The sequence below is a fragment of the Sarcophilus harrisii genome, chromosome 5 (assembly GCF_902635505.1).
Source record: "Sarcophilus harrisii chromosome 5, mSarHar1.11, whole genome shotgun sequence".
In the NCBI taxonomy this organism is placed as follows: domain Eukaryota; kingdom Metazoa; phylum Chordata; class Mammalia; order Dasyuromorphia; family Dasyuridae; genus Sarcophilus; species Sarcophilus harrisii.
In genome coordinates this window covers 160629825-160657681 of record NC_045430.1, presented here as the reverse complement: position 1 = coordinate 160657681, position 27857 = coordinate 160629825, and the positions used below count along the sequence as shown (strand labels likewise).

The following is a 27857-nucleotide window of genomic DNA, read 5'->3' as shown; positions in this document are numbered from 1 at the left end:
GGAACAGTATTTCAAGATAAATTATAGAGGAAATAATCTAGGCCTTAAAAAGGGTCCTAAATGAATAAATGAATGAAAGAGACTATCTTACAAAATTTTTCCCTCTTTAAATTTTCGGTTTTCATGCTAATAACCAGGGGTGAGACAATAGAATGCGAGCTTCTTAAAGGTAGGTGCTTTTGGTGTTTTTGACTTTGTATCCCCAGTATCTAGCAGCTAAATGATGCAGTGGATAGTGTTTCAGCCACTTACTAGCTGTGTGATCCTAGAAAACTCACTTAATCCTATTTTTCTCAGTTTTCTCATCTGTAAGATGAGATAGAAAAGGAAATGAAACCATTCCAATAACAAAACCCAAAATGAGGTCACGAATTAGACATGACTGAAGAGCAAAGATTTAATAAATTCTTGTTAAATTGAATTTAGTTGACAGAGAATATGGTGGCTAAATTTGGAGTCAGGTTCAAATATTGCCTGTTATTTATAAGGTCAATGTGTATGTATTATATAAATGTTATTATCTTATATTGCGATGTGTAAAATACTTAATCTTCAATTTCCTCAACTGTTAACTAGGAGGTTAGGACTAATGAATCATCCAAAAGATCCCTTTTAATTATAACTCTATGATCCCAGGATTTCTCTGGAATGTACAAATTATATTATATTCCTTTTAAATTTTGGATAGTTAATTATTATTAGACTGTCAGCTTCATGAGATCATGGGGCCATATCTTACTTAATTTTTATATCTTCCTTTCTATCTAACAGTGTCCTATATTTTATAGGTGCTTAATAAAAGTTTGTTGAATAAAAATATAGAAATTTTCATTTTAAAAAATGGTATAGTAGAACATCCAATAATATATTAATTCACAATAAACTTAATAAAATAACAGCAATTAGTAGGGATTTACCAGGACTTACTTCAATTCTTCCAAAGTATCTATGATTTTACTGGTATAACTATCTCATCATCAATGCAGACTGAAATCCCTTGGTGACTCAATGAATACACGATCTTTAAAAGTCTGCTGCTGTTTAGTCATTTTCAGTCATGTTCAACTCTCTATGACCCCATTTGAGGTATTTTTTTTTTTGGCAAAAATATTGGAGTGATTTGCCATTTCCTCTTCAGCTCATTTTACAGATGAGAAACTGAGGCAAACAGTACTAAGTGACTTGCCTAGGGTCCCAATGCTAATAAATGTCTGAGGTCAGATTTGAAGTCAGGAAGACTCATCTTTCTGACTCCAAACATGGGACTCTATCCATTACCCCACCTAGCCATCACCATAGCCAAAAAATTAAGAACACTGCAATCAACTTTGACCTTTGAGCTTTTTTTTTTTTTTGAGCTTTTTTTTTTAACTTAACAAGGCTGGATTTCAGAAAATGGACATGAACTTTTTCACTAGATTCATACTTCAATGCTTTCCAGGTTGGCAAAAGCTGCCAGAACTTACGGTATTGATGAAATAGCCTCCAAGAAACCAGTACCATTCTCTAAACCACAGTAAAGCAACAAATAAGACTTTAGAGAAGAATGAATTAAAATGCAATAAATATTTAGGATAATGAGGGTCTAATTTTAAGTTAAGGAATAATTCTATAACAACATCATTTCAGTTACTGTACACATACCAAGAGAACCCTGAATATAAATGTTTTAATTATACAAAAAATAGGTTAATTTACACAGTGTAAATTCCAAAAGAGCTTATAACTCTTGGTTTTTTTTCAGTTGGCACATGAAATATAATACCTCAAAGTTCTTTCGAACCATTTTTATTAGCATCAGTGATCAATTGTTTCTAAAGCCAGGAATCCAATTATCTAAAAAATTTGTTACTCATTTTTAGCAATTCTATACAATTAGCAATAGTAGAAAAGTATTACAACTCTTTATTTTTGTTCTGACAATGTCTCATATTTTTAAATGATATTTTATTTTGCCAAATATGTGTAAAGATAATTTTCAACATTTACCTTCACAAAATCTTTCACTCCATTTTTTCTCCCTCTTCCCCTCTTCCTTCCCCAAGAAAGGAAGCAATCTAATATAGTTTAAATGTATGCAATTCTTCTAAAGATATTTCTTTATTCATCATTCTAAGCAAAAATAAAACATATATATATATATCAAAAGGGAAAAAACAAAAAAGAGGAGAAAAAAACAAGTAAAATAACAACAACAACAAAAGTTGAAAATACAATGCTTTGGTGTACATGCAGTCTTCATAGTTCTCTCTCTGGATGTGGATGGCACTTTCCATCATAAAACTATTGAAATTGCCTTGAATCACCTCATTGTTGAAAAGAGTCAAGTCCATCACAGTTGCTCATCACATAATCTTGTTACTGTGTACAATGTTCTCTTGGTTCTGCTCACTAAACTTGGCATCAGTTCATGTAAGTGTTTCCAGGCATTTCTAAAATCAGCCTGCTCATCATTTCTTATAGAACAATAATATTTCATTACATTCATATACCATAATTTATTCAGCCATTCCCCAATTGATGGGCATTTATTCTTTTTCCAGTTCCTTGCCTCTACAAAAAGGACTGCTACAAACATTTTTACATAATGTCTCAGATTTTTAAATTTTTCTTGTAATTCTGATTACACATGCCCTCTTCAAGCCATAAAGCATAATCAAGGCTTCTATAGGAGTTCTGTTTCTTATGAGTGTGCAGTCCTTTGATATGGTAATTAATTTGCTGCTCACTTAACCTCTTCCCTAAACTAGAATGACATGCTCATAACTACCACAAAGCCTTAAACTAGGAATGCATATATATTGGGGGAAGGGGGGAAATGGTAGAGACTATTAAACCCAATATAGAACCCTTACCATTTGGTCTCAAAGCAAATAGAATTTTTTTTTCACCAGTAATAGAAGTTCACACAGGAGAATTCTGTTAAGAATGCACATTGTCCACTTTCAAGAAGATGGCCTAAAGCTCCTAAAAATATTTTTGATATATGCTACAGGTAAAATCAAATAAAAATTCCTAAGCAATAAATAAACAATCTTAACAATAAAAACAAGAAGACTAGAAAATAATTCTATGTCTAAAAATCAAGTTCTTAAAACTGACATATGACCTATCACTAACCACCTAAATTAGTTTAATTTGTCAAATTTTCATCGCATAATTCTCTACACCAGCCTCATGTCTTTAAAACCATCTAAAATATGCCAAATCATAATTAAAACTTTAAAATATCTATATCTATGAGTAAGTCTGCAAATGGGCAATCTCAAAAAATTTAAGTTTTTATTCTTTCTAGTTTTACATTCAATTTATTATGATTTTGTTGTAGTTTTTATTATTAATGCCCAAGTACTAAAAAGGAAAAAAATGCTTCATTCCAGTATTTTGACATTAAAACACAACTTTTTGGCTGAATGATTTTGCCAGTCACACAAGGCATACAGGTCAAATCAAAACTGGATGAACCTCCAAATGTGTTAGTCAGCTCCATTTAAATTTATTTTAGTTTTATTGATAATTTTTCACAGGGGAAAATTGAATCGTATGGTTAAATTGCACTTGAAACCAATTAGGAAACATATGACTGCTTTCTAGAATAAAGAACAAAAGGATCTGACAGAAAATTAAGTCACAATCATTTGGTCTAAAACAAAAATATTTTTTACCTTATTATATAACGGTTGTGTATGACTTTAAAAAAAAAAAAGGTAATATGGGAAACGACACAATGCTTCTTAAAACACAAGTGATGCCTAGGGACCCTCACTCTCCCTTTAATGATCCACTGCTCTCATTCAGCTGTCTTTCTTTTTTCAAATCTTTACATATGTGACAGCTCTCAAAAGTAGACCATAGACCATCTGGCATTTTCAGAGGTGTAACTTGTGCAAATTCAGCTCTACTGGGAGCACAATGCTATCTTCTGCCTGCGTTATAAAAGGTACAATAGAATGTAGAACTTATGAGTTGTTTTGAATTATTCATTTTTTTGCCTGTATATTCAAGAAATTTTACAAACTCTGCATTTTGTACTACATAATCACATGCGTTAAAGGTACAAAGAAACTTTTTGACACCTCTTTTCTACAGAAAGCTGGCATTTTGTTTGATATGTGAACATTCAGCATCTGTTATATCATTCTAAACAGACCGTATGCTTCTACAAAAGACCCCATTTTAAACTCCCTCTGTATGAGCAAAAAAATGTATTCTTGATATTCAGTAACGAATGCAATACACATCAAAATTTCAAATACCAGTTATATGAACATTCAGCATCTTCAAACCTGGATAGCATTGGTCACCCGCTTACCATATGTTTAAAGATTTTTTTTTAATCACTCCTCACACTACACACAGCCTGATTGTAATTTTAATATCCATGATGAATACTTACAAATGTCTTAGGAAATACTGTGCTTTCTAAGTTCAAATGTTTTCAATCTAGGGAGAAACCAATAGATTTAGGTCTAGTGATTTTCAATAAGAATGATAAATATTGGAGTAATGATTCAATAGCATGAACCTCTTTTGATAAAAAAAAAGGGGGGGGAGATAGTGTAGCTAGTAATAACTATACATGAATCTGCTGCTTCTGAAATAGCAATGAAAAAGCAATATATTGCTATTGCATATAATCTATTAACATGTACCAACGATGTTCAGTCACTGGTCTCTTTACAAAAGTAAGACTTAATAAAATTATAAAAATTTCCCAGGCATTTTAGCCCATTTCCATGGTTATTTAATTGTATACATATGCAGTGTCAAAAAATTAAATGGTTATATATTTTAAAATTTACAATAAAGAAGATAAGTGCACATTGGGAAAATATAGGAGAAAGCATGGGAATTAAAGACTTTAAATTAATCAGTCAAGTACATAATAAGAATATACCAGGTGCTCAGCACTTTGCTTTTACGGTCAATATAGATAAAGATTATAGGAAATAAATGCGATCCAAAGAAACAAGTTGTTTCAATACATACCAATATGGTGTGGTTTTCTGTTTTGTATACAATTATATAATTTGGGGGGCTATTACAAGCTTAGAGGCACCCATCTCTATAAATGTGAATAGTGTTATCTATAGCAGACCTCTTTCATTTTGACTAGATTACAATTGCTCAAGTAAATGGCAGTTTCCATCTAGAGATGGTTTCTCTAAGCAATTTTTTTGGTAATCCTTTGGGTAAAAACTTTTACCATGTCCTTATCAGCTCCAGCTTGGAACTTTCAGGTCAATATCAACTCATGGGCACCTTGTTTCATTTCACCCAAAGGGTAAAGGAGAAATCACTGGAGAATCTTATAAATCAAAGAAATTGCAATTTTATAAAATTTAGTATCAAATCCTTTTTTCAGGAAATGAATAAATTATGATGTTTTAGTTCTGCTTTTGAAAATTGCTGTTACGTTAATTTTTATTAATATAGATTGAACATATTTAATCATTACCATATACTTTATTGCCTGAAGACTACCTCAGTTACCAGCTTAGGTATTTGTTTGTGGCTTCCCCTTCCCATTATTTCTTGGAACTATCATGCCCAAGAGATGAAGGTGCCCCCAATTATATGCTATTTGTCCTTCTTCAATGAATTTTTAAAATCATCTTTCCCTAGGATGCTTTTCCTTTCTTCTACAATCTTTTAGCTATTTTTCTTTTGTATTTGTACTTCTACTCTTTTTCACCATCATTTTGAAAATTTTGAAAATTAATTTTTACTAAGATACATTGAACACATTTTAATCATTACCTCCATACCTCAATATACTTTGTTGCCTGAAGACTACCTCAGTTACCAGCTTAGGTATTTGTTTGTTGCTTCCCCCCCCCCATTTCTTGGAATTATCATGCCCAAGCGATGAACATGCCCCCAATTATATTCTATTTGTTCTTCTTCAATGAATTTTTAAAATCATCTTTCCCTAGGATGCCTTTCCTTTCTTCTACAGTCTTTTAACCATTTTTCTTTTGTATTTATACTTCTACTCTTTTTCATCATCCTTCATTGTTCTATTTAAAGACAATATAGTATTTCATTGTTCTATTTTTAAGATAATATAGCATTACACTGTCTCTTAGAATGATCTCCATTCCATTTTTATATCAAATTAATTCTGTGAGCACATGTAAAATAATAGTAGAAATGGATACCCTTATGATAAAAAACATTATATAGAAAATAAAATGAAACAAAATAGTAAATTTTTCATAACTTTTGACCCAAAGATTCCACTACTGTGACTATATCACAAAGATATTCGAATGCAAAAAAAAAAATGACATGTACAAAAACTTCACTAGAACATTATTTGATTTTTTTAAATTACAAACAAAATGGGCACCCAATATTTGGGCAACACATGAAGAAATTATGATACAAAAATGTAATGAAATTACTGTGCTCTAAGAAACTGAGACTGTAAGAAATTTGGAGAAACATGGAAAGACATGTATGAACCAATGCAAAGTAAAGATAAAAGTCAAAAGTAGAATACATATAATAAATACAAAAACAAAGTTAACAAAGGGACAATAACTGAACTTGTGATTTTACTGAAATATAAAAATCCTTGGTAAGGAGGAAATTTCTTTTAATAGTAATGTAAATTAATATCTTCTCTTCAACTTAATGGTTTTGGAAATTTGCATAAAATATTAAAAGATTAAAAGACTTGCCCAATAATATAACCAATTACTATTAGTAGGGAGAGTTGAATTCATGTCTTCCTGATTTTAAAACTATGACCAAATACAAGGGTCAAAGTCAGTTATAATTTCTAAATTAATGGATACTCATCGTGTGCTAGTAAATGTTTAACAATTGGCTTCTGGAGCAAAAACATACACATAACACACTTAAGTTTAATATTCAATGGTAACATTTTCTCAGCAGCTTTCTTAAGTCTAGATAATTAATAAAACAGTAAGTCGAGCCCAGATCTGTAGCAGTTGTTGATATTTGAGATATAAATGCTCAAATTGAAAATGCAACAAGCTGCTTCAAACAGGCTTCAATACAAACTCAGAAATTTTTCTGTTAACAAATGATAAACTTTTATTTTGTGTGTGTATTGAGAACTATCTGCTGTATCAAAACAAAATTAATCAAATTTTAAACAAAAAATACAAAGTTAGAGAGAGAAGGAGGGCAAAACCACATAAGTTGATGCAATGACAAAGACTTTCCAAAAAGTTTGGAAGTCTCATCTCATACCTATACACTTGGAATATAGAGGATTAAAATTTGATTTTTTAAAAATGCTAATATTAGAAAACATTTTACAAGGAAAATTTAAAAATACATTAACAATATTTTTGTGCTAAAACTTATTTGCAACAAATGCACATAAAATTCTTGAAGTCAAAATGATAATTTCTTGATCAATAAAAATTTATTAAATGCCTATTATGTAGCAGTCACTGGGATAAGCATTAGGACTATAAAAGAAAGGCCTTTTAAAAAAACTCAAACTACCCAAACCAGTCTAAAATAAACATTGAGGATTTACAGTAAGATTGTATACTCTTTTTTTGAAGGAAATATAAAGCTCACCAGCTCTAACTCTTCCTAGTTTTTAATTGGTCAAATATCTTCTCACTTGTTTTAAGCAGAATTTGAATAAGTGTGTCAACCAATCTTTTACCCTTAAATTCTTCAACCAGAAAACACAATTAATTCAGACACTAATAAAGAATCACAGTTTTTAGAAAGAAAAGTAGAAATTTTTAAATTTTCCTTGTAAACCCTGAGCCTTCATTCTTACAAACACATAAACCACCAATGGACACATTTATGAAATTAACTCTCACACTTTTCAGATAAGAGAATAAAGATTTGGAGTTGGCCAAAGTAATATAGCTAAGTGAATTAAGGAAAGGGTCAGGCTTGGAACATCAGCCCTCTATTTTGACTCGATGTTTCTTCTATCTCATTGGAAGAAAACCACTAATTGGGAGCATTAGAAATGTAAGATGGTAATACTACAGTACTGCCAAGCACACTGTTCTCTGTAACTATTGAGAAGCCATCTTCCACTTGTATAAAAGCTGTCTCTTAATTTATCATGCAGTGTCTTCTGACTGCTATTGAAGTGTAAAAGTAAATTGTATATAGTTTTCTAGGAAAAATGTCTTGCTGTAATAAGGCACTATTTTTTAAAAAAGGAAATTATGACTTGGATGAAAAAGGGAGCTTTTAAACTATAGCAACTTATATCCTTTCTAAAATTAACATGTTAAAGTGTGAGAAAGTAAACAATGAATGACAAAATCTTTATGCATCTTATTACAAAACATTTTCCCTAAAACATTTTTACTCTAAAATAGTACTGATAATTTTGACCTTATTTCAAGCAAACTAAAATACATCAATTCAAACCAACTTATTTAGATGATGTAAACACTCACAAACTTAACCAAAAAAGTATTGGGATTTAAGATCCATTACAAAAATGCATTGTTTTTTTCTTATAAATTACTACATCAATTATTTAAAAGATAAGTTTGAAAATGACTCTGAAAATGGACCTTATACATAACATATTCTTTTTAAGCCTATTGTTCTTGTCTTTATAATGTTTTAAAGACTTTAGTCAGATGTGAAAAGGCCAAATTTTTATATCACATAATCCTTTAGAAAAAGGTATACTCAGTGGTTATGTAAGCTTCTCTTTCTTCCTTTTAAAAATGAAAACCTTCACTGGACTCCATAAGAATCTTCAAAATACATCAATAGATACTTCTGCATAACTATCCACAATATTAACATTCATATTACAAGATGCACCTCTGTAAAGTGGCTTTTGTCAGCAATTATTTTTGAATATTTTGTAGGAAATAAATAGCATACACTGTATCTTCTGTAACACAGAAGGCATATATTAACTAAATAACAGGGTACCATCAAGGCACAATCAATCTTTTAAAATCAATTTTTCATACTGAATTTTTTATGCTATGCTGACTTTATAAGGAAAACCAAGGATCAACCAACACTAACAATTTCTTTAGAAATACCTCTGTATTTTATACAAGGCATTTTGGGAATGAATACATGCCCTTTTTAGTGCTACCAAAAGGATATCTATGAATATTTTTAAAACTTTGTTAATTTTCAAGCAGAAGTTTAAGAGACCTACTTTGATAATTCAGTGAATAAATATTTTCAGCAGAATATCAAAAATAGCATCTAAACCAAAGGAACTGTTTAGCTGATGTGCATATACACAAGCATTTCAACTAACAGGTCATAAGTTATGAAAGCACTTTCATTCCATTCCAGTCATATTACACATGTAAGTTTACTGGAAAAGATGGGTAAAAGAAAAATAATCCATTTACGAGTTATGCCTCAAAAGAGCAATACTATTTTTATTACTATTAACTGACACATTTTAGGTATTATCTATTCTATGAATTATTTCAATAACTTCCTGGTTAATACCCAAGAAACTGAACAAATGGGCAAAAAATATTACAATGAAGTTAAGCACAAGTCAAGGAAATCTACAAATGAAAGATTTAAGGATCTAATTTCAAACTGCCACAGATGTAGCTTTGAAATACTAAGATATAATTATGCTGACAATAGAAGTCAAGTGGTATAGAGCAAGTCTGGGATGTTCTTATCTACCTTTACAGTAAGGACAATACAGTCTTTGTTATTGCAGTGCAATGACCCTAGTTTTCTTGATGTTTCCTGACCAAGATAGTTCCTCTGCCAACTATGGGCATTTTCACCAGTCATTTAGCATCCCTGAAATTCCCTACCTCCTCATCTCTACTTCTTTTAGTCTTTTTAAGTCCCAGGTAAAATCCTACCTTCTACAGGAAGCCTATGCAATGTCCCCCAAAAAGGGACAGCTGGATGGCAACGTATGTACAGCACTGGACCTCTAGTTAGGAAAACCTGAATTCAAATTCAAATCCAGCCTTAAGTGCTTATTATTTTGATGACCAAAGCTACAGGTCTCTGTCACCTACTACCTCTAGGGTACAACACAAACTCCCTTTGTTTGGTATTTAAAGCCTTTAGGACCTGGAACCAACCTAATTTTATTATGTGTCTCTCTCTTTCTGTGTGTGTATACATGCACAGACATATATATATATATAAACTTTCTTGTACTCCCTAGTCCAAACTGGCCTTCCTATTAGTCAGCATATCTGACCCCTCATCTCTAACCTCCAAGTTTTTATACTGACTAACCCTATTCCAAAAATGCATTTCCTTCTCTTACCCTCAAGAATTCCCTTTTCCTTTTGGGTTTCAGTTCAAATGAAATAATATTTGTTTTAAACAAAAAAGCAGTATAGTGCCTGATTCATAGTAGGAATTGTATAAATGAGTATTCTCTTCTATTAGGCAGGAAATGAACACATAAATTGTGTAATATGCTGGGTTTCATTTAGTCAACTACTACACAAAATAGTTTTAAAGTCTTGGTATAAAAAGTCATAGAATTTTGGTTTTGTACTACTTATAGCAGCAAGGATACATAAAATATAAAAGTACAAGAGATAATTTGGGGTGAATCAATAATAAATAAAAAGGTCATTTGGCTTTCTCTCCTAAACCAAAGCTGGATCTTGAAGCTTATATGCTTTTTGAAGAGCCGGTATTTCCACAGGCAGCAAACTCTGATTGGTTAACAATTAATGAGGATAATGAATATCACAATGAGAGGTGGGCCTATTCTAATGAGGATCTGGTGGACATGACTTTGTTTATGGCACTTTTCCTCCCAGACATGCCCTTCCACACAATCTAGACAAATCTAATTACTACCCAACCCTTGGGTGTGGTCTGAACAAAACTGAAGAGAAAGCTAAGCCAATCTCATTATCAGCAATGGTTTTCAGATGCAGGTTGAATAACCTATAAGGGACTGATTTCTGAATGAGGAAATGAGAAGGTAAAAAATCTTGGTCCTAATTTAATAACTAATTAATATAAAAAATAATCAGTTCTCTCAGACATTATTTGCTGAATTTCTAATTTTTTTTTCTGCCCTAATATTCTAACATGGTCCATTTTGGAAACCTATTTGTATACATACATCTTCCAAATGGCCAAAAGAGGCTCAATTCAAGTTTGAAGAATGTCGAGTCATTCAAAAATATCAACAAATTTCAAAGATAACTATAAATAATCCAGATCTCAAATTAGGCATGATTTGGAATATGTGGAACCAACAGAATAATGAATCTATTATAAATCACTTATGGGACATTCATACTTTAAATTTTATTGTGAAGAGTCAGAAAGACAGGGAGAAGGTCAGCAAAAAATAGATGCTTGTTGGGCAAGTATTTGTTAATCCTTTTTAATGGAAGTCAGATCTAATAATATCAAATGTGGTCTCTGATCCTAAATGATACTCTGAAACTAGAAATGAACCTGACAGAATAAGACTTAAATAAATGCTTAATTGAACCCATAGAAGGCACAATTCTGGCCCTTTACAACTTAATATAGCCAACTAAAAGCAGAAGGTTATTTTCTCTAGGAAATAACTATTTTGTTGCCCGATCATTAGTCATTATTTTATTAGTGTAGGGAGCTCCTTACTGAGAGAAATCTCTCCATCAAAGCATTTCTACATCATTGTTCTACAAATTTGTCTTAAAACAGTGGGTTCTTAACTTGAAAACCCATGAAATCCAAAGACAGAATTTGAAAAGTACATGAACATGGAAGGAAAAAAAAAATCTTTATTTTTATTAATCTCTAACTGAAATTTAACATTTCCTTTAATAGGAAATTTAAAGAAAAAAATATTCTGTGAAGGTTTCATCAGAATGACACAAGGTACAAAAAAACACAAAAAGGTTAGGAGCTTCTTTCAGAGTCACTTGAGGATCTCCTTAAAATAAAGTGTCACAGTCAAAATAAGCTCTCCATCCATGATAGCAAGTTGCCACATTAACACTATTATCAACACCCCCAAAAAAATACAAATAAAAAATTACTATGCTAACAATTATATTGTCTAATGTCTGGGGAATTTAAATAATTAAAAACACAACACTCAGTTTATATTCCTGAACCTTTATAAGTTACCATTAAATGTTGGAGCAATGCATTTTTTGATATAGTCATCTAAATTTTATCTTCATGTTATTATTGAGAATGGGACTCTTTATTTAGGCCAGGCGAAAAGTGCTTTAATGTGATCCACTTTTCCAGTCAAGGCAGTTTCACCTTTTATTAGGCACTCTCTATGTCCTCTGCTTTTTGGGAGGGGTTGAAGGGAGAAGATCACCATATTGGTGGGATTTAGGATACCTACTGGGCTTAGAACTCAGGTAATCCAATAGCCTGAGCCTTTCTAGCAACAAGGACTTCAAGCAGGTCATAACTGTTGTCAAATTTAAAAACCCATTCTTCGTCCTATTTGTCTAAAATAAACTATAAAAATATGAAAAATCTTAATTTGCAAGCTAACATGAATGAAAGGTATGGGGTGGGGATGAGGGGCAAGAGGTAAATACAAATTCATTGCCATAAGTGATGTCATCAAGACTTATCTGTACCTAGGAAGGCTTTTTAACTAACACAAGAGACAAAGATTTCACATAGCACTGAAGGAAACTGGGACCAAATTACATTAAATTGTGGGAATTTTATATTTCAATATTGTAAAAATTTTAAAGTGAAAAATTTTAGAGTCTATGCTTTCAAAAGTTTTAACAGTTATGAACATAAAAGATATAACTTTTTTGTTATACCTATCTTTCAAATTTTCTTTCTATGTCAAGACTCAAACTGAAACTCATTTTATTCCAAAAGGTTTTTTTGAGAGTATTTGAAACAGGAAGCCCTTAATCTTGCCTCAATTTCACTAACCTGCCCATTTCATACCCTAATATATATTTTGTTTTATATACATATTTTATTCAAGCTATACACAAGGTATTTATTCCAAGTCTTAATGCAGTTTTAAGCTTTATTAACTCAGAAATACTCTTGAGACCTTGGGGAATCCCAGTGTCAAAATCATATTTTAAACTGCATGAAATAAAATATAAAGGATTTTCAAGGAAGCCAATCAATGCAGTTTTCAAAATTCTGAAATGTAGATGTTCATAGATTGCTTACTATTCCCAGAATCCAAACTGAAGAGAAGGTTTCAAATTATAAAAGTTACCTAAAGGCTTCTATAAGTCACAGGAGACAGAGTATTGTGTCTGAAGTAAGAAGACCCAACTTCAAATCCAGCCTCAAACCCTTATTTGTTGTGATATGGGAGTCACCTGCCAGTGGCTGCTGGAGGTCTAACTCAGACCTGTAGAATGCATCTCTTCATGGGAGATGATGATGATGATGATGATGATGATGATGATGATGATGGAGAAAGTGATCATTATGATAATTGTAGTTCTGGCCAACCCTATGCATGCACAGAGCACTGATCCTAAAAGTACTCTCTGGGAGAATAAGGATCCTACTTCTCACTCTACGAAGAATACATATTGGCAAAGCAGCAATGAATGGTCATTAGCCAGATGGAGCACTGGAAACTGTGCTACGATAGAGAAGAGCACAGGATCTGAAGTCATAGAACATGAACACATTAACACTAGGAGCTATATTTTTGTCATTCTGGTTTCCCCAATGCTTGTTTTTTATTGGTAGCATCAATCTTTAGGATTCCAGAGTCTTTTTGCCTCTGAGGTTTTCCTGGTAAAAATATTAGAATGTTTTGCCATTTCCTTCTCCAGTGTTTCTCAGTTTTATAGATGAGTTAAAGCAAAAAGGGGTTAAGTGATTAGGACAGTCTCAAGATCATAAGTGTCTATGACCAGATTGGAACTCAGATCTTTCTCACTCTCAACCAGATGCTCTAAACTCTGTACCATCTAGCTTCCCAGTTGTATAGTACTTGGTACTTAGTAAACTTAAGAAATATTTATTGACTGACAGCTGGTTCTGTCAGTGTAACCTTGGGCAAATCAATTGCCACAGGATCTTAGTTCCTAAGTCTTTAAAAGGAGATTAGCCTACAAGACCTTTAAGGTCACTTCAAATCATTTACAGTCATCTTGTCTTTTACCCTGCCACTGGACTATGATGACTCAGGAGCAACTCTGCCTCACTTAAATCCAATTTATAAGCAGGTCAAAATATTACCCATGACATCACTGATACTCTTTGGAAAAGAAAGACGAATAACAAGAAGTTCTAAATCTCTGATCTCATACTATGATTGAATGGTTTCTAAAATCTTTAATTTTGGGAAGAAATACTAGGTGGTAAGGTAGACTTCAACATATACAAAGCAGCTTTATTACACATATACTCATTTTTAATCCCTTCAATGTAATGGTTCAAAATACCAAGATGAATCATACTTTACACCAATAATTCGTCTATCTTTTCCTTGTCAAAAACATAGAAAAAGGCAACTGTCATTCAGTTACAAAACCTTGGCCCAAGTTGTTCAAAACTTCAGAAATCAAATGTAACTCTATATAAGCAATTAAAATGAAGAGTATGATTTAAAAAGAGACTCTTCAACTTTTAAAAATTGTTCAAATATTTTAATTTTTTGAGAAAAACCAAGTAACAAAGTAGGTTTTTAAAAACTGTGTGCTTGGTTTTTAAAAAATATTTCTATAACTGTATTTCAATATAATTGGTTTCCTTTGTTATTCTATGTATTTCATTTTATGCCTTTAAAAATATTTTTCTGAGAAAACTTCCACAGGATTCACCACACTATCAAATGTCTCCAAGATACAAAAGGGTAAGAATTCCAGTATTAAAGGTTAGAAGAAGGGAACTTCCACTATTTCATTCTGATGTCTCACTGATATGTGGGAAGAGACTCTACATCATCAACTCATTGCCAATGGAGTACAGACTTTGGTAATCTTACCAAGCCAGGAATACTATGACCCTGAATATATATTGTCTCATCTAAATAACACTCTACACAAATGCAGAAAGGCTTATCACTAGACTGAAAAGGGATGATTTTTTTTTTTTATCACAGCAGTTCTAAAAAATTATCTGTCAACTTTTAGAGGAGATAATTTCCTCAGCAAGGAAGTACCTAACAGCCAAGAGAAAGTGAAAGACAGTAAGAAAACCAAAACAACTAGCCTATCAAAGAGAAACGTCTATAGATTAAATTGTTGTCAGACGTTTATTTCCAAGTCTAATAAACATGCATAACTATAGGAAGTCATTAATTTTTAGCAACTAATGTAAGGTATACCCTCATGAAACACTACCTGGCTCTTACCAATGCCAACTTTGAAGGAAGGGGGAATTAAAAAGGAATGGAGGGACAGCTAGGTGGTGCCATAGATAGAGCACCAGCCATGAAGTCAGGAGGACCTGAGTTCAAATCTGGTCTCAGACACTTAACATTTCCTAGCTGTGTGAACCAAGTGACTTAATTCCAATTCCTCAGCAAATAATAATAATAAAATAAGAGGGAATGGATCAGAAATCTTTGGCAATACCAGTAAGGCGAGGTGATTAGAATTTCAAAACTTATAAATATACTACACAAAAGAGAATCTCTAAGATCTAGTTTTAACATAAAAGTCACTATACTGATTCTAATCAACAATAAAATATCCCATTGGAAGGCACAAATAATTCATCATTATGGAGATGATTTCAAATTTTAAAACATAATTATGGACTCATCATCTGCCAGTAGATTGTCAGTTCCTTCTGGGGAAGGACTGCCTTTTCTTAATTGTGTCTCCAATGCTTAGCATAATGCCTGGCACTTAATAAATTTGTATTGTATTATATAGTATTAGTATAGCATGGTATAGTACAGAAATGTATAATGTAATGTAGTATATTATATTATTGCATTGTATTATATTGTAAAAGTTACCTACCCAGTCACTGTATATATTGCTAATTCATTTTAATTCAATGTAATGCTAATATAAATATTTATTGAAAAAAATTCATTTTACTTTTTTGTTTCATAACAATTACCGTAAAAGCAATTAAAGACAGAAACTGGAGTACAATTCAAAATCTTCCATCTTTTCTTGTCACACTATCAAATTCATCTACAATTAGTTTTATGCCCAGAAATAAAAAGAGGTGAAGATCATATATGAGCTACTGAAGTTCATAAAACATTCTTAATGTTATAATCAAACTAACAGAAAGACCTGAACAGTTAAAATATGAGCCAAAATGCTTAATATTTCCTTTTGACAGTATAGGTTTTTCCTTCCTTCCTTCCTCCTTCCTCCTTCCCCCCACTAAATATTTACTGTATAATTCTAAGAGAAAAAGCTAACATGCATTACTAAAATCATAGAATGCGGTTTGTACAATTCTTACTGTAACACCTTTCTGAACATTTTGTTTCTTTCCCATATATGCCATTATCCTAATAAATTATTCACTTAAAAGGCTACTCTCCACATAAGAGACCAGAGATTAGGATTAATTCTTATCAAAATATCACAAATCAAAGAGTGCTTGGAAAGCTAAGCAAAGGAGACCATAATTTTTGTGTCTAATGCAACTAAATGCTAGAATCTTATGGAACCTATTGATTGTAACTCTATCCTTTAATTACAAGAAACAAAACACATCTATTTCTCTGTAAAGTGCAACTGTGCAAATATCTTTTGTGTTTGATAAAATAAAATGAATCATTTTATGTAATTAGTGGAATAAATGGTTGGGGAAACAAAGTCATCTGTAAAATGTGAGCATGTTTATTAGAATTGTGAGAACACTATTTGATTTTATATTTATTTTTTATGATATAGGTATATCTCAATTCCTTAAAGTATCAGACTCTCTTGGAGATTGGGGGGGCTGGAGCAGGTGAAAGGTTGGGAAGGAGATCCCTTACATGTCAAAAATTATTTTGTATTTCTTTTATATTTGGTCCATTTGTATAGAGAGCACAGGGATCAAGAGCCAATTTTACCTAGAAACTGGATTGTTCAATGAGAGTAAATTTAACAAGCAAACACACTAGTTGATGGATAATTTGTCTCTCTGTAGCCTAATAAATTTATTTTGATTAACACAAAGTATCAAATCCAAGAATTTGCTGGAGTTACATTGAACTGGTTAAAGCTGATTGTGAAATTTTCACTATCAACATTTACATCTTACATATAAGCAAATCCAACAAATCATGACCTGATATACTGTTTTGTGAATGTCTACACTTTAGAAAGTGATAGAGAAAATGTTAATAGTACAGATTACATATAAAATTATGTTGTGCATAGTTTTCTGCCCTGGCAAGCTGGATGTTAAACATTCACTAACCCAGCCACTGACCAAATGCCATAGTGTTGTTCCATTATTCAAAAATGATTCTTATTAATTCTCTTAGAATTACAGATTCATAGCTAACAGGACACTCAGAGATTATCTAATCTCCCCCTTATTTTAAAGATAAGAAAATTTAGACCCAGAATAGTTAAATTAATAGGCTAAGGTCACACAGGAAGTAAATCCATTAAAGGTAGAATTCTATTGGCTTAGTTTAGGAACTCAATAGCCTGCCTGACCTGGAAAAAAAATCTCTGGGTAAAGTGGTAAGAATTGATAACCTGAACTTTCTATTTTTGCAAAAAAAGAACCAAAAATGAAATTATATGCATTCCCTTCTTTAACCCAATGCCCCAGTTACTATATAAGCCCTGTCACTGGATGTTGTCCCCAGACATCTTGAACAGGAGGCCAACACCTCTGGAAAATGGAGCTAATTGCTAAATAAATCTAGCTTTTGGCTGTCACTAAATGTTCTATTTATCCTCCAAATACAGTATGCTTACTTTTTAAAGTCCCAGAAATATGGAAGTTAGACTAACAAGCTTGTCATGGGTGGGTATTTCCTAATTTTTCAGGAAGTATCTATATCTTTCCAGCCATCAGTGATCTCACCAACCCTCAGTAGCCTCCACATATAAACGTTAACAGCTCATGAGACTTCTACAGTCAGTTCCCAGAGCACTCTAAGAGGTAAGTTTCATCAGACCCAGTAGATTGGAAACTCTATAGTTCAAAGCAACTCTTGTGAGAATTTATAAGAATTAATTAAAATGTCTGTACGGCAAAACTTCTTTATGGCATTTTCCAAGGGACTAAGTTTTAATGTTATATGCAAAAACCCATAGAGGCACTGAGACACACATCAAAATGGACTTACTAAAATACACAGTATTTATAATTCTATTCAAATACATGTTTTTATGGAATGAAGTAAGATCTACACTCTCAATCAGTAAAAGAAAAAAAAGAAAAATATCAAATTGCCTCAACCACATCCCCTACCCTCCAACCCAGGAAATGCTATTCTAGGCTCCCAAACTGTACACTATCTTTCAACTCTTTGTAATTGTGTGTCTCAAATGCTAAAAATATTCACTGCAAATCTATCATTATTACCAAACAAGCTGAAATTCACTGTTGCAGTTTCTAACTTTGTGGACTTAGCTATATAATTTTATATTTAATACCTAAATGATAATGATTGGGAGTGTTATTGTTGTTTTTTTCCATTTTTGAAAAAGAAACAAGATTTACTAAAATGAAAAATCACCCCCATCTCACTTTTTGCATATTTTTAAATCCTATGGCTTGTACTTGTACTTCCTATGTTGGAGATGTCACCAAAAAAAATAAAAATAAATCAATTTCTTTTTTTTAGTATATTCCAGTGGCATGGCTAGAAGTAAGAGCTTAGAGTTAGGAAGATTTGAGTTCAAATCCTGCCTCAGACACTAGTTATGTATAAATCCCTGCCTCAATTTCAATTTTCTTCTCTGTAAAATGGGAATGATAAATGTACAACTATCTCCCAAGTGAGATTAAAATATAGCATATTCAAAAAGCATTCTGAAAACTTTAAAAGTGTTATATAAATGTCAGGTAATAATACTGATGAGCAATAATATTGTGACTTCTAGCTAGACTTCAAGCCTGAAGAAGATGTTTGCTCAAGATTCATCTGGCCTTAGGAAAAAATAAGATATTATTCATTGAGATGCAAAGTTTTAAACAATCATGAGATCAAGGTAATTGTCTATTCCATTTTTAGAGTAGGTACTTTTTTCTAATAAATTATAAGGATAATAACAACATTATAAAGACAACTAACTTTTTTAGCAATCACAAATATAGAAAACCAGTGAAGAAGCATTACCTATCTCATATTAAACAGGTGATGGACTCCAAGTGAAAGAATGATATATATATATATATATATATATATGTATATATATATATATATATATATATATATATATATATATATGTGTGTGTATGTATGTATGTATGTATGTATTTTCCCCCCAGGACATTGCCAAGTTAGAATTTTGACTTGCTTGATTTTGTTGGACAAAAAAGTGAACAGTTGGAGGCAACTAGGTAACAAAGTAGATAAGGAAAACCTGAATTCAAATCCAGCCTCAAACATAAACTATATGATCCTGGACAAGACACTTAAACCTTTTTCATAATAATTAGCACCTAACTCCCAGGCTTTGTTATAAGGATAAAATGAGATAATATTTCTAGAGTGTTTTCAAAACCTATACGTTATAGATGGTGATGATAATGTTGATAATGATGATAATGATGATGATAATGATCTCAAAAAGGTTTTGATTTGGAGAAAAAAATGCTTGTTAACATCATCATCATCATCATAAGCTCTATAAGAGGAAAGAAATGAAAACATTTTATGTTCAATTTTGAGAAGACCTTAAGATAATAATAAATTGTCCCTTTTTTGGAGCATACTGCACAAGAAACTCAATCTTGTGTGTTATCATATGTCTTTCTAATCCTAAACTCATTGCATATGTATTGACTATTAAGTTATAAGCAGTCTTTTAGCAAAATATGATTTGGGCAAAACCAGGGCCAAGAAATGGGCAGCAAAATTTGAACTAAAGTCAATTCATCTTATGTATGCATCTCATTCATTACTGCAAATTTTTAAAATCCTCTTTTCTATCAATTTTATTTCTATATTTTACCACCTCAAACAAACAGGTAAATTGAAGGCAGCTAAATTGGAAAGACCAATGACTTGTACTTTTCTCTGGAACCATAAGTATTTCTTAGAAAGAGGCATTTTAATTACTTTCCTTTATATACTGTCACCTTACCCAACATTCTACATTCCCCACTTACCCATAATATGCTTCATTTTAATACTCTAAACTTCTTCATTATACATTTGATGGTGTTTCTGGAGGAGGCTAATTTTTCAGTGCTTTGTGAAAAAATAACCGTTAGTCCATTTCTGAAAAGCTAAATAATAAAGACTATCTTCAGCATTTTAATATGTTGAAGAATTGTTGTTCTGAATGTTCTGGTATAGGCAGATAATTAGTCTGTGTTTATTGAACACCAACAATGTGTTAGATGTTATACAGAACAGATGTTTGCCCAATAAGCTTAGAAATATTTGCTACACTACCCCATTTAAGTAACTTTTACTAAATTAGCAAAGTCTGAACTTTTACAGAGGAGGAATGGTTGAAAACTGCCCCTAATAAATCTTCGCAGTCTTTTACTATATTTCCATAGAATTGAAAGAAATGGCTGATATTGCACAAAGTTTCAAAATACACTATTCTCCCAAGTAGATGCTTTATCAGCAATTTGTTTTAACTCTCACATCTCCTTCTCATAGGAAATTGAAACTAATTATGTGTTGTCCCAACTGCCCAGATACCAATGAGATACCATACACATACTTACATTGCTAAAAATTTTGATATTGTTACAAATATCAATGCCATCGTAGATAAATTGCATCTCTGTTACATAAGATTTTGTTTGATTCCAATCATTCATTTTAATTAGAGTAGTTGCCAAAAATCTTTATGATATATACTAAGGAATATTATATAAATGTGTGTGGTATATATGTATATGTATAGATGCATAAATATGAGTAGATATAGATCTATGCATGTACATACACATATACAAGTAAGGTACATTTCATTGGAGTACTACAGTAAGAATATTAAATGGAAGTATCATGTTCAAATTAAAGATTTTAGCAGCAAAATTATAAAGAAGACTAAATCTTAAATATTTTAGAAATATAGAAAAGAGAGCCTTTGCCCTTTAAAATAAATCATGTAGATATGAAACACATTGATTCCTGTCCAACACATGTTCTACCTTAATTTTTTTATTAAGTGTTTCCTTTGTGTCTGGTACTGTATTAGACACAGGGACTTTAAAGATAAAAATGAAATAATAGGTTTGAGAAGCTTACATTCTATCATGAAAGAGAACATGTACTCTGTATGTGTATACAAACATATACCTACATTTATATGTATTTACTATATCTCCATAGCATAGAATATAAGCATATATAAACATATGCAAACTAATTACAATGTAATTTAGATATATGCATATATATGTGCTTATTACTTCCATAGCATATAAGAATCTATATAAACACAAATTACAATATAAATTAGACATATGCATATATACTTATTATTTTTAAAGCACATAGTATAATAAAAATGTATAAAATATGCAAATTAATTACAATGTGATTTATTGTATACATATATACTTACTATATTTTCATAGCAATACACATTAAACATATATAAACATATTCAATTAAATACAATGTAATATTAGGAGACAGAAAGAAGTACTAAAGGAAGCAGGGGAATCAAGAAAGGTCTCAAGTAGAAGGTGGTATTTGAGCTTTGCTTAAGATAAGTCAAATGGTGCCAATGTATGCTAAATGCCTACAGTTTTCAAAGTAATTTCACAAACATTATCCCATGCACAGTATCCAAACGAAATATAATCAATAATATATTTTTCTTTAAATGCCAAAGAATTCTAATGCTGAGGCAAAGTATATAGGGGCATGAAAGTCATCCAAAGTGAATAGTGCCTAGCACCATGCCCTGTATGTAGCAGGCATTCAATTATAAATGTGTTAAATGAATCGAATGAAATGAATGAATAACCTAGCAAAGCAAGGCAGTAAAGCCAAGGAGCCAATAACTGCTCTGTCAAAAAGATTACATTTTAATAACCAGTTTATATGAATCATTTATAATAATAATCATAATAGTTGACATTTATATAGCGCTTTACCAACCACTTCTAGTACACTATTGAATAAGTCATATTCTATAAGTTTCAGCTACTTTTCACATCCTTACATTTAATCTATTACATTTTCTTCAATAATTCAATTAGTCTATCTACAGTACAGATTGAATAAGGAAGGAAAAAAGGAAAGAAAGAAAGTAACTAGGAAGGAAGGAAGGAAGGAAGGAAGGAAGGAAGGAAGAGAAAGAGAAGAGGAAGAAAAGGAAAGGAAAGGAGAGAAGAGGAGAGGAGAGGAGAAGAGAAAGGAGAGAAGAGGAGAGAGGGAGGAAGACAAGGAGGGAGGGAGGAAAAAAGGAAAGGAAAGAGGAAGGAAAGGAGAAAGGGAAAGAGGAAAGGAAAAAGGGAGGAAAGAAGGAAAGGAGGGAAGGAAAAAGGGAAAGAGGAAAGAAAGATGGGGATGGGAAAGGGAGGGAAGTAAGGGGGAAAGGGGGAAAGAAAAAAAGAAAGGAAAGGAAGGAGGGAAAAAAGGAAAGAGGGAAGGAGGAAAGGGAAGAAGGGAAGAAAAGAGTGGAGGGAGGGAGGAAGGAAAGGAGGGAAGAAAGAAGAGAAAGATGAAAGTAGGGAGGAAAGGAGGGAAAGAGTGAGTGATGAAGGGAGGGAGGAAGAAAGAAAGAAGGGAAGGAGGGAATAAAGAAGGAGGGAAGGAGGGAGAGAAGGTGTTAGGAAGGAGGGAGGGGAGGAAGGAGAAAGAGAGGAAGGGAGGGAGGGAAGAAAATTACAAAACCTAAAATCCATTTGATGTCTGTCTCCTATCTCCTTTTAGAGTAGTTTGCTACCACCACCATCTCTCTCTCCCATCCTATTTTATTTGTTCTTTCCTATCTGACAGAAAATATGTGAAGGTATTTGCTTTTCTAAAATATATCTTCACTTGATCATATCCTCAAGCTATAATCTTCTTTCCTCTTTCTTTGCTGCTCTCTTTGAGAAAAGCAGTATACATTTTCAACCCTATACTTTTCCATCATATGCTCACTCCTCACTGCTTTCAGTCATTATTTTCATGCCCGTTGCTCTACTAAAATTGCTTTCTCCTGATTATCTAAAGAATTCATAATGGCCAAATTCTGTGACCTTTTCCTTCTACTTATCCTTCTTAATCTTTCCGTATCATATAACACCAAGAATTCATTCTTTTTGGATACTCTCTCCTCTTTTGGATTCCAGACAATTAATTTCTTCTGGTTCTCCTTTCCTAACCAATCCTTTAATTGACTATTATTCCTCCTCTAGCTTTGAGTATTCCTCTAAAAGCTCAGCCTTCCTCTCTTCCTCTCTCTCTGTCTTTCTGTCTCTATCTCTCTGTCTCTTTCTGTGTGTCTATCTCTGTCTCTCTCTCTCTCTCTGCAGAACTCAAACTTGACTCATCATCTCTCCATTAACAATACACCCCTGATCCCAGTTTTCATCTTTATATTAAAAACATAAAAAACATCCTTCCATTATCCATGTTCAAAACTTGAGTCATCCATTCTCCATTATCCCTCTCTCCCATCTAATCAGCTGACAAGTCCTATAGATTCTATCTTGGTATATTTCTCACATCTACCTTTCCTCTCATTACCATTTTCCCCCTATTTTAGGTCTTCATCATTCTATAATAATAGCTTTCCACTTGGACTCTTGGCATCCAGGCTTTAAACAGCTTTCAAAGGAATCTTACACAAAGGTGTAAATATACTGGCAGAAAACATGGAAAAAATAGTAAAAAATGCAACTTGACTGGAACACAGAATTTGTTTTAAAAAAAAAAAAAGGAATAGAGTGAAGTGAGGAAGAAAAAAATAAGTAGGAGTTACATTGAGAAATGATTTGAATTCCAGGCTGAAGAATTTGTAGTTTAGTCTAAGAAGATCCCATTGAGGGATCATGGCTTAGGGAGAAAGAGAGACAGCCTCCATAACAAAAAAGGCTGAGTTAAGATCTTATCTCTGACATATACTACTTATGTGACCACAAGCAAGTTACCTGACCTCTTCATGTTTCAGGAAATTCTCATGAGACTACGAAATGTAGCTGAATTATCCATATACATTCATTCCTGAAAGAAATTTCCACAACAGGAGTTCCCTACACAAATTAAATCATAGACCCAGACATAAGATGAAAAATATTTAGGTTACTCAACTTTGATGAATGCTTCATTCCTGCTTCTGCCTATCATGTAAAATACAAACTTTAGCCCATATCCTTACATCCTCATTTCACTCCATTTCTATTTGTAAATCCTTTATCTCATTCAAGGTAGGCTACTCAGTATTGCCTGATCTTATGCCATCCTATTTTGCCTCTTCATTCTCATTCTCTCTACCTTATTTTTCCTCTTTCTTTCCCCTCTTTCCCCTCTCTTTCATCCTTTCCCTCCTCTCTCTCCCTCACATCCTCATGAAAAACTCTTCATTCCTTGAAATTTCCTACTGAAATACCAGCTCATGGCCACCTCCACCAAGAAACCTTTCCTGAACTTCCAGGTAAAAACAATTTCTTGTACAGCACTGTATTCAGATCATTTACTTTACATATCACACAATTATTTGTGTACATGCTTTATCTTGACTCCTCTCTATCCCTCCTCCAATCTGTATGATCCTCCAAAGTTAGGACCATGCTATCCAAAGACACTAAATAATAGTAGATTGCATGTATAGAGAAATTTAAAGTTTTGCAAAATGCTTTTTGTTATGTTATTTGATCTTCACAATTACCTGTGAGGCTGTTGTTAGCTTCATTTTACAGAGAAGGAAACTGAGGTAGTTAGGTTCAGTGATTTGCACAGGATCACACAATAAGTGTTCGACTCAAGTTGTCCCTGATTTTAAATCCAACACTCCTGCCATTGTATCATGTTCTCTATATGTTCAGTGCATATGCTCAAACTGCTAATAGAACAGGTATCATGACATTCTCTAGTTCTGATTACAATGATATCAGTTTCTTACAGAGGATGCTAATGAAGTAACACTCAAACCCAAAGCAAACATCTTCTGCTAATAATGTAGAGTACAGCTCTAACTTTGCTACTTATTCAACAAGTTTTTCTCACTGTAAAGAGGGAATGATAACTGTCTTGCTAAAAAAAATTGAAATGAAATAGCAGTTGAAAAAACACTTTATAAGCAGTATGCAAGGCAATTGTAAGATTCTATAATTAATAAATTGTTTGCTAGCTACAGAGCATAAACTTCATCTGAAAAAGCTATCTTCCTTTTCACTAGAAACAAAAACCAGTACCACACATTTTCACATTGCATTATTTCTAATAAATTCAAGAATGCTAAGAAGTCCAATTAAAAGGCTAAATGTGGTAAAGATCATACAGACCCTGAAATTTTGCTCCATATTGTTGTTTTCTCTTGGAAAGAGATTGAACCTGTTATTTCCCTGATTTGAGGAACTTTCTGATGGGAAAAAAAACCCAGAAACTTAGAACCCTAAAGTTCCCTGAGAGAGGAAAAAAATTTCTCAGGGTCATATAGCTAGTATATGTCAAAAGTATGACTTGAACACAGGATTTTCTGATATCTGCTTTCTATTCATCATATCCATTACCTCTGTCTACTATATTTATATAAAAATCCAACAGATGATTCTGGTGTTTACTATTTAGTATTAAGACTTGAAGAATCAAATCACTCCCTTCTTTCAAACAGTGGACAATTAACTGTACCCAAATTTAATCTGGCACCTGATAATCAGGAGAACTTATAGCAGGGCTATCTTCATATTGTAAATGGGTTTCAAAAAAGTTTAGACTTTAAAACAGGCATTCTTAATTTTTTGTTGTGCCATGGTCCCTTTTGGAAGTCTGATAAAGCCTAATGAACCATTCTGAGAATAATGTTTTAAATGCACAAAATAAAATATGTAGAATAACAAAGAAAATAAATTATTAAAATAATAATGTTATTAAAATACATATTTTTAAAATCTATTTTAGGGACCCAAGTTTAAGAATTCCTGCTTTGAGGAAATGAATAACCCCTTAGGATTGAAATCTAGAAGTCATCCTGGATTCCTCACCATCTCTCACCTCAAAAGCCCTTCTTGCCCCCATATCCAAACCTTTGCCAAGCCTGTTGATTCTACCTTTACAAATTCTTTCCAATATGCTCCCTTCTCTTCTTTGACACTGCCACCCACCACTCTGGTGCAGGCCCTTATCTGATGTTTTGATTATTGCAAAAGCCTGCTCATGGATCTGTCTATCTCAAGTCTCCCCCACTCTAATCCATCCTCCATTCAGCCACTAATGTGATTTTCCTGATTTTAGAATACTATATAGAACAATTTCTTTGATCAGGTCTGATCATGTTATTGCACACACCCCCACTCATTCAACTCAATAAATTCCAGTTGTTTCTATGGCCTCCAGGAGCAAATATAAAAAGGCTCTGTTTGACATTCAAAGCCCTTCATAAACTCGTCCCTTCCCACCTTCTTACTTACTTACTTACCTTACTCCCCCCAAAAGTACACTACAATCCAGTAACACTGACCTCTTGGCAGTTCATGAAAAAGACATTCCATCTCTAAGCTCCAGACAGTTGCTCTGGCTGTTCTCTACACCTGGAACATTCTTCCTCCTCCACCCCAACTATTGAACTCCTTGTCTCCTATAACATACCAACTAATATCCTGTCTTCTACAGAAAGCCTTCCTTATCCCTTCTTAATTACAGTGCTTTCCCTCTTTTAATTATTTCCTATTTTTCCTGAATATGGATATATACATATATATGGATATATATATTTGCATATTATTTCCCCTATTATTTGCATATTATTAGGCAGGGACTATCCTTTGCCTTTTCTTGTAACCCCACCATTTATCATAGGCACTGAATTGAATTCTTTATCCTTTACTCTATGACATTTTGTTCCAGAAGAAAATATTATAAAAGCAGTACATACTATGTAAAATATGCATTGAAGAATTGTCCCTAAAAACACTATATATGCAGAAGTTTATCTATTTGATTTTTTTAAATAAAAAAAGTCATTTACCTCCAAAACTACAGAATTTTTAAAATCAGTTTTATAAAAAAAAACTTTATTAAAAACATTGGTATAGTAGAAAGAGTGCTGAGCTTGAAATCAAACAACCTACATTAAAAATGCTAGCTTTACCACCTATGCAACCTTAGGCAACTCAGTCAGTCTCAGTTTCTTCATCTGTAAAATAGGGTTTAGACTAGCTTGGTCTCTTCAGTCCCTTCCAGATCTCAGTTTATGGCCTTATGTTCCTATGAAAACTCAAGGCTAAAAAATTTAGTCAAAATGGAAATGCTCTCACTACAAAAAAAAAATAATAATAATAAAATAATTTACATTTAGTCTGAATTTCACAGTATTAGAAAGTATTGCTTACATTTCTGAAGTTTTAGATTCGTGTTCTGCCTGATATGTACTGCTTGATATGTAACTCGCTTATTATCTGCTGTTCTCAGGAACTCTTTAAGACTTTAAATTGTATAGAGAGTGTCAATAAGTTCTGGTACAAAGAGTATCCACATCAGAAATCCTCTATGCCAACAAAATCACTAGGCCAATTCCTTTCCATCTCTACAGTACAGCAGTATTTATTCATATGTAATTAAATACTAGAAAATAAAATATTTATTGTAGGAAAAGAGTGATAGCAAGAATTCGATTTTACCAATGAACTTTAAGAAGTTAAAATGATGGCAATAGGTACTCAAAAGGCTTTCTGTTTCAAGA

The 27857-nt window shown here is 32.4% G+C and overlaps 1 protein-coding gene across 3 annotated transcripts in view; it reads right to left on the bottom strand.

Annotated features, from left to right (window-relative positions):
• The window catches only part of MDFIC (MyoD family inhibitor domain containing), a 112805-nt gene that overhangs the window by 46238 nt on the left and 38710 nt on the right, over positions 1 to 27857 (bottom strand). The gene's annotated exons all lie outside the window — the stretch shown is intronic.